General features: G+C 44.1%; 1 long non-coding RNA gene across 1 annotated transcript in view; it reads left to right on the top strand.

The window, feature by feature from the left end:
* The window catches only part of LOC105295582, a 12734-nt gene that overhangs the window by 2995 nt on the left and 934 nt on the right, over positions 1 to 8805 (top strand). The window lies entirely within an intron of this gene.

The following is an 8805-nucleotide window of genomic DNA, read 5'->3' as shown; positions in this document are numbered from 1 at the left end:
GCCTGAAAGAGGCAGGTGATTTAGGCTGATGAAGTAGAAGGGGAGATCATTTGGAAAAGGAGGCAGTGACATGAAACAAGGTTGAGCATGAAAATGTTGAGTTCAAAGAACAGCCAGAAGGATCCTCCACCTCCAGGAAATAATGAGACAAGGAGGAGAGTAGGAAAGAGAGGGCCAGTGGAGCTAGACACTGAATCGAGGAGGTTAGACGTGACTCTACATGTTGGTGCCTCTCCAAACTTCCTTCCCAACGGCAGGGACAAAAAAGAATGCCAGAACTCTTGGGTGGTGACTTCTCCAATCTCAGAATGTCTTTGAAATTTATGTTTCATCTTTAAAATTCATCTGAATTTTGCATTCTACTTTACGTAAGATCAATCTGTTTTAATACAAAATGTTTTTAATTACTTGCTCATTAAAACACTTACCTTCCCCCAAGAAATCTTGAAGTCAAATTAGCATTCCAGAAAGATGCTCCCGTGGCTTCTCGTGGTCATGAATACCAATATCTGAGGGGCATGGTGATGAGCATCAGTAAGAAGTCTGGTTTCCTCAGATAAGCTGAAAGGTTAAAAAGGTATTTGGGGAATGAACAGAAGGGTGCTAAATAGGTAGGACAGTTTGAAATGGATGTTAGAAAGCCAGGTAAGAGACTTTTGAGATAAACGTGATAAATCTTAGACCAGAGGATGGAGAGTATTGGATGGAAAAAAGATGACATATACCAGAGAACTTTTTGAAGACTTGATGGATGATTCAATATGGGGCAGGAAGGAGAAGAAGAAGGAATCAAAGATAATTTTGACTTTGAACTAGGGGCACCAGATGCCATGGCTGAAGAAGAGGAAGTGGAGAAGGGGGGGCCCTCTCCTTCCCAAGGATTGGGAGTAACAAATTGACTTCAGCCAGCTGTGCATGTCCATCTGCATGATGCACATGTGGAAATGTGTTATAGATGGCTGGACATGGGGAACAAGATCTAAGTTAGAACCACAAATGTGGGAGAGAGGGTCATCCTCACAAAGGTTGACACCACAGAGTGGATGGGAAGCCTGAGCGAGTAAGGTAAAGAAGAAAGCACAGAAAGCTAAGTAATTAACTTTGGGAGATACACATAGATGAGTAGTAGAAAGAGAGAGAGGGACCTCCATTCAGGAAAAACAAAAATGGTGTATCGACCTAACATACAGACATATACTTTCAATTAGAACTAGCAGAAAAAAAATTCAACTGTATTTTAAAAAAGGGGTTGAGAAGTTTCTTAGTTAGTTTCATTGAAGAGTTTGGGAATGGACCCTGACCTCAGGTATAGTTAATCCCAGTGCTCAGATGATGCCAGCAGAAATCCACCTCTACCTACCTCTTTACTCTTCTTCCCTTTCCAGTAGCTTCACTTTCAGACAGATTTTCTCATCATAGTGGCCCTAGGAAGCTCCGGGCTTTTATCCTCTCATTAACCCAGATGAATGAGAAATTCTCTGTCCCAAAAGTTCCAACAAAAGTTTCCAACAGAAGTTCCAGCTTTGGCTTTGATCAGACCATCTTAGCTCGCAGGTCCATCTTTAAATACAATGACCAGACCAGGGTTTCATGCCCCAAGTCTCTGTACCCAAATCTGCACAAACTAAGCATTGGGGCAGGGGGCTTCCCTATATGAAAGATGCTTATGCAATTTCCATAAAAAGAGAATGCGTGCACTCAGAGAAGCAGAGAGAAGATCCATTGAAACAAAGGAAGGATTTAAGAAGCTGGAGGGTGGAGATGAGGTAGCCAAAAGTGTGAAATGTCATACAAAGGCCAAAACGAGGACAATAGAAGCCTCACTGCACTTAGCTGGACAGGAAACGGGGCATCTCCTCTCTCCTCTACATCTCCCTCCTGCCTCAGAAGAGTGAGTCTGAGGACAGTGATGCCCCGTCTCCAGCTTTCCTCCCTCCTCATTCCCAGCCTGGCTTCCAGAGCCCTGGGGCACAGCCCCCCATCACCACAGCCTGCCACAGCCATGCCACAGGCACCTTGGCTGGGGACTGCAGGCCTCTCAGGCAATAAAAATTCTCTCTGGCTTCAGAAGGCAGTCTTGTAATGTGAGAGCCAGGTCCTTCCTGGCTGGACTTCCCCGCCACACACATCATACAATTCCTTCTTTCCCAGCAGGTAATTTTTCCAGTGAAAGAATCACCCCTCCCCTGGCCTTTGCCTCTGACCCACCAATTGTTTGCCGAGGCAGGACCAGTAACACTTCTTGGCTGGACTTCAGAGTTCCAGTTCAGCTGGGGGAGCTAGGCTGGGATTTAATCAAGGACCCTGAGGGGCTCATGTTATATGAATCATCTCCCCAGTGCGCCCAGACATCAAACCACACTTCACCCCTCGCTCTTTCTTTCCCGGCTGCTTCAGCTCATTGCGTTTAAAGCAACATCTCTGGCAGCAGCTCATCTGGAACATCCTGGCACTCTCCCATTTTCATGAGAGCGAGCACCCTTTACCTCAGAGAGCAAGGAAGACAGAGTCAGACAGACAGACAGACAGATGAACAGGGAGAGGGGAGTCCAGCAGACAGATAAATATGGATTTCGAGCTTCTGCTGCGGGAGGGGGAGCCGTGGCAATCGCATCCAATATTACACTCCAACTCGGGGTGGACCGACAGCAGCTCCCCTTAGGAATCTGAGTGGGTTCTTTCTTGTGTGCTGTTTTGAAGCATGTCAGCATTCCTGGGCACTGACTGTCAGCCTCCTCCAAATGACCTGAGTGGGGGTGTGAATAGCAAACTCTCACCGCCTTGGGCTGTGCAGAGGGAAAGGCTGGAAATACTGTTCCAGAGGTTTCCTCTCACTGTGAAAATCAAGGCAGAAATGCCTCATCCTTAGCTCCCCAAATACCCTTGAAGATCAAGGGGCAGATAAGCTAATCTATTATAAATTCTAATGCAGTACAGTTCCCTGACCAGAGCCTCCTCTCCTTCGGTGCCCCGAGCGTTAGCCAATATTTCATCAAAACCAGTTCCCTTCTGCAGGCTCACATCTGCTCCTCCCGCTCACCCCAAGAGGCTCGCATGCTGGCGCCTTCACTGTGCATGGAAAAGCTCTGACAGTCTTTACACACATGGACATGGACATGCATACACACATATACCCACATATGTATGTGCACACACCTTTCACATGTACACACATATATATACACACATACACATACACAAAGCCAGACCCTGGTCTTCTTTCCTGATTTATGACCCTACCTTGCCCGGTCTGGCTTAAAATTATCATTTTTTAATCTCAGAATGTTTGAATTCCGCAAAAGGATGCTTGAGAACACCAAAATGGTAATATGCGTCCACACACACATGCACACACACATTTGCACACACACAAGCACACATCGAGAAGACTGTCAGAGCTTTTCCATGAGACATTTGATTCCGATTTAACTTGTCTTCAGATTTCAGCCTTACTCCTTGCTCCACGGAGGCCTGACTCTCTCCAGTCTAAATTCGACCAATCCCAAGCTCAGGAGCAGCCCAGCCACTTCTCTGGCTGCTCATTCACTGTTTATTTCTCGGCAGCCAGAATGTCCTCCTCATCTGCTTGGTGACCCCATGCTGTCACTTCAATACTATTTAGTCTTAATTCTCCCTCCTGTAAAATGGGTCTAATAAACCCTAACAGGAGTCAGGCTGTAGGAATTCGTGTGTTAATACTGTCAAATCCTTTTGAAGATGAACACGTGATTAGCGCCTTTCAGCCCTGGTATGCTGAGCCAGGAGGAGGGCAGGGCTCAACCTGAACTTGAGACCCTGTCTGGGTGAGCAGTTTAAGAAAGCATTATAGTCCAGCAGCTGAGTGTGAGCAAAGACGAAACAGCTTCATAAAAACTGCACTTCCAGCAGAATATATCATATGAGCCCAGGTTTCTATTGCACGTAACAATAATTCTAAAGGAAAACCCCTTGCAATGTTTACTGCATGCTAGGCACTGTGTTTTACTTGGATTAGTCCCTCTGAGGAAGGCACTATATGAAGCCCTAGCTTATAGATGAGGAAACAATAGTAGAATAGTTAAATAACTTGCCCAAGTGGTGAAACCAGACTGTGCTTTTAACCACGACTATATACTGTAGTGAGTGAGGACCTGGACATGCATGCATGTGCATGTGCATAGAAAAGAGCCTCGAAGAAAACAGCACTCATGCTTACAGGTGGTAGGGTGGCAGGTGATTTTTTTCCTTCTCACTATAGTATCTGTATTTTATCTGGATTTTTTCATTTCTACAGAGAACACGTATTGCTTTTATAAGAATCATTTTTAAATGTTCTTTTGAGAAAGCATCTCCATTTCTGTTTCTCAGACCACCGTGCTCTCTCACCCAGAGCAGCAGAGACAAGTAAGGACAGTGCTCATATTTCTGAGTGGGCTCAAGCCACTCTTTAGACACAGCCATCAAAACAAGGCAGAATGGCCTGGAAGAGGTTAGTCTGCTGTTCAGAACTGTCATCATCGAGGAAATAGAAAGTAGCCTCATGCACCCAAAATCTACCCAAGCTCCCCGTGTCTGTGGACATCATTGGAGAGACAGCGAGAAGGACAGAAAGAGACCTAGGTGGGGGTCGGGAGACCAGATTTCTGTATCCACCTCTTTCTTTTTTTCATCTTGTGCTAGTAGATAATTTCATCACTCCCTGAACTAGCTTTCTCACCTCATGACCTCCGAGGGCCTCCTAGATTCTAAAATAGCCATTAAGAGATGCTGTCTACATGCCTGTCACTCTGCATGCTCTTTACATGCATTGTCCCACTCAATCTCCACAAAAAGCCCATGAAGTATATGTTAATATTCCCATTTCACAGATGGAAACACTGAAGCTCCAAAACTAAAGAACTTGATCAAGTTCACAAGGCAGATAAGCTACTGCATTTGAGTGCAAACTCAGGTATATCCCACCCCAGATATTGGAGTTCTCTTTGAATTAATGATGTTGCCAGATTTCCAATGCCAACATTCCAAAGACAACTACCTGGCCTACTTCTCCAGTTCAAGCTATGTGTCAGAGTGGTGTTGACACTGTCAGTACTGCTTTGGGTGTTTTCAGGTAAAGTGTCTTGTAACTCTTACTCTGTTTCAGCCCACCCCATCACTTTCTTATCATTCCGGCTCCACGAAGTCCTCCAAGGCCTCTCAAGCTTTCCAAGGTGAAGGGAAACCAGTTCATCAGGAAGAGAGCTCAGTTCTCTGGCACCTACAGAGAGACGATTGCACATTAGCCCCTAGGTGCTGAGCCATAAGCTTTTCCCAGAAGGGATCAGAGTGGGAGGGAGGGAGGGAGTTTGCACTACACCCAGTCAGTTAGCATTTCAGGCAGGCAGCAATAATGGAGAACGTGATAAGCTGTCACTAGAAGCTAGCTCAGTTCTCTGAGACTTAATGGTAGAATAACACAATAGGGTCAGACTAAAAAGGTTCCCTTATGAAAATTTTATCAGCAACTTTGGTAAATGGCTATGGGAAAGGTGCTTTGCTCCCAGGCAGACCTGGGACCCGATTTTACAAGGTACAGGCAGCCTGCATTGCATCACCCCCACAAGATATTAAGGGCACTCAAATTGAATTAACACCAAATCAAGCCGGTGCACTTAACAATACAAATGCACTTAAGGGATGCCTCAGGATGATTTGTGACTAAAGAAAGCAAAGAAGAAAACGGCCTGCAAGCCACAAGGGTGGTGTTGTGTGTCATATACAGGAAAGGCCATAAGTAGAACTTAGAATACCGGAAAACCATGAACTTCAGGGGCTCTCAAATACCTTAGACCCAGCCGTAAAGTAGAAGGCCGCTTTTGTGGTATGCAGAAACAATTGATAAATAAATTACAGCCAATTTTCTTAGTGGCATGGTCTCCATTACCTCTGACAATGGCGTAACTACTCTGCTAAGATGATAAGAGGCAAGTAATGGTGTATCAGGTAGCGCCCCAGGAAATTCTTTGCCAGTTGCCAGGTCTCTTCATGACAGTGATGACACAAAGATCCTCAGTGAGAGCCAAGTGATGAGAAGTGACAGCTCGCCAGGCAAACTGTGACAGGTCCTAAAAAGAATCAGCTGAAAATGTCGCTGGCAGATGGGACCCCAGAGTCAGGGCTGGCCCTTTGGTCTCTTTCCTTTTCCCGTCAGCATTTGTCGGTACACATTTTCTCCTCATTTGTCTTAATCTTTTGCTTTCAGTCTCCCTCACCCTCTTCCCACTCCCCTATTCTCACGCTCTCACCTTCTCTTCTGAACACACCCTGTCTACTGAGCTGGAAGACAAGTGCGCCATCTTCATAGATGAATGGCTCTTCTGAGATTATCTTGGAAACTTAGATACATTCTGGGACTTGGGAGAATTCAGGGGGAAAAAATGGCCTCACCGGGGATTCCTTTCCATCAAGTGAAATACACACAAAAGCATGCTTTTGTTATCCTTTCAGGAAAGAGCTGTCTCCATACAGGGTCTTACTCTGAAAACGAGCTCCATTTAGATTGGAGGTGGCCTAATTTTGTCAGAGTTAAAGCAATTGCTCGTCGAGTCATAAGGTGGCTGGGAAACTGGGGCAGGCGGGTTCAATTTTTCACGACAGAGAAAAAAGTTCTCGGATAGTAAAAAGGACCTTTTTTACCCACTGTTCTGTCTCAGCCAAAACTTGCTCACTCTAGGAGGTAGGTATTATCATAAGGGAAATCAGGAGAATAGGAAGATCTCTGTGTCTAAAATGAACGATCTTGGGCCCTCGCTCTACTCGAATTCATTGCCGTGACTTCATGGGATTGTTTTGAGGATGCAGTGAAAATAATTATCGGAAAGATTTTGGGAAACTAGGAACTGTCTACAAATATAAGGCATTTTTATGAGGAAAATAATCTACAAAATATACATGCAGACCTACTTCTTACAAAAAGAGTTCTAGATCCCAAGAAATAAGAATATTCAAACTACCCCTGGTTTTCCACAAGAACGACCTCCTCTCAGATAATCAGAGAAAGAGGAGAGCAAACAGATGTGAATAAAATGCATAGAAATCACCAAACTTCGCTGTACCAATTACTTTTTAGCTTCGCTCGTACTGAACTTTGAAAACAAAACAGCAAACGATATAATTCCTGGCATTCCCAAGCTCGCCAAACATGTCTGCAGGCTTGTGACGACACCTCTTGCTTCTCAGAGTGGGAGCCTGAGATTTGCCCCATCTTCAGATCATCCTCAGCAAGATCATCCCCACCCACATGCCACGAGACTGCATTCCAGGACACACACTTGCTTGTCAGAGTACTTTCCTTCCACTCTGGGCATCTAGAGTCCCTGCCCATTTTCTGCCCTCTGCTTACTCTATTTCTCTATATGAGCCCTTAAATACTTAGGGATCACTAACACTGCTTATTTTCTTACCAATCACCTCCTTTGAAGCTCACAAGTCATTATCCATAAATGATTCATCTGGTCAGTTAATATTCATTAAGTGCTTATTATGTGCCCAGCATGGTGCTAGCTGTCAAGAATGTAGGGGTAAATCAGACAACATCCCAACTTTAAGGAGCCTCCTTCCTGCGTCATCATCCCTTTCTTGACCCCATCTTTGGTTTCTCTTTTTCATTCTGAAATGCAGAAAGCTGAACTGAGCACACCTCTTGAGTGAGAGGATCCCCTCCACAAATTGGAAAAGAAGCAAAATGTGTGTTACCTGGAAGCCTCCATGTATACGTAACTAACCATGTCCTTCTGCTCACTGGGAAGAATTCATTTCTCCTTACCCTGGGCTCACACACTCATACATCCTGCCCATCTTACTCGTGCCTATATTGCAAGCAAATATCACAAAGCTTGGAACTTAGTTGGTACTCAATAAGCCTTTGTGAAATAAGGAATGAATAAATAAATTTGTCATCTCTACTTTCTCTATTCATGTCCATCTCCCCTTAGATCCCCTCACCTGTGATCCAAGGAGGTTGCATAGGTCAGTGGTGATCAACGAACACTCTCTGGAGCGTTTGGGGTTTCACTCCGATTAGCTTGCAAAGGCAGATCATTAAATATTTAGAAATTTTTTGAGGGGGTTTTAAACTGTTGGTAAATCGACCATGGTGGGAGTATTTGCATGTGGAAATCAGTAAACGTTACAAATCAGGGATTTGGGGTTTTGTTCTTAAGAGCCCATTGGTCAGCACACCACTGCTCTGATTCAGCCAGACCTGGGCTTGTGGCTTAGCTCTGCCACTCATTCACTAATTGTGTGACAAGTTGCTTGATATTTCTAAGACTCAGTTTTCTCATCTGTAAAATGGGGGTGATAATTATGGCTTCACAAGGCTATTGTGAGAAATAAATGACTTAATGTTTATAAAGTGCTTCGTACAGCTCCTCAAAGTGAGTGTCCAATAAAAGCAATATATTAGTATTAGTATTAGTATTAGTATTGTAATGCATTTTTTCATCCAATTTGTTATACTTTCTTCTTATTCCCTAGAGTGCTTGTGAAAACTTAAAAAAAAACAAAACCATAAAGTAGAAAGTAGAAATAAAAAATCGAGATAAAGAAAATTAAAAATCATAATACGAAGTCAATATCACAACGCTATCATGATTGGATAGAATCTGTAGACTAAGATTCACTGGAGTGTTAGTTGGAAATGTATTAAGGTGTTGCCAACAGAGTTACAAAGTGTTAGAGCAGAAGAGACCTCAGAGATCTTCTAGTTCAATCCTCCGCTTTGCAGATGGAAAACTGAGGCAGACAGGCAGGAAGGAATAATTTCTTGAGCACTTACAAGCATAA

The sequence above is a fragment of the Pteropus vampyrus genome, unplaced genomic scaffold (genome assembly GCF_000151845.1).
Source record: "Pteropus vampyrus isolate Shadow unplaced genomic scaffold, Pvam_2.0 Scaffold109, whole genome shotgun sequence".
Lineage (NCBI taxonomy): Eukaryota > Metazoa > Chordata > Mammalia > Chiroptera > Pteropodidae > Pteropus > Pteropus vampyrus.
Note: the sequence above shows the minus strand (reverse complement) of the source record. Positions and strands in the feature narration are given on the sequence as shown.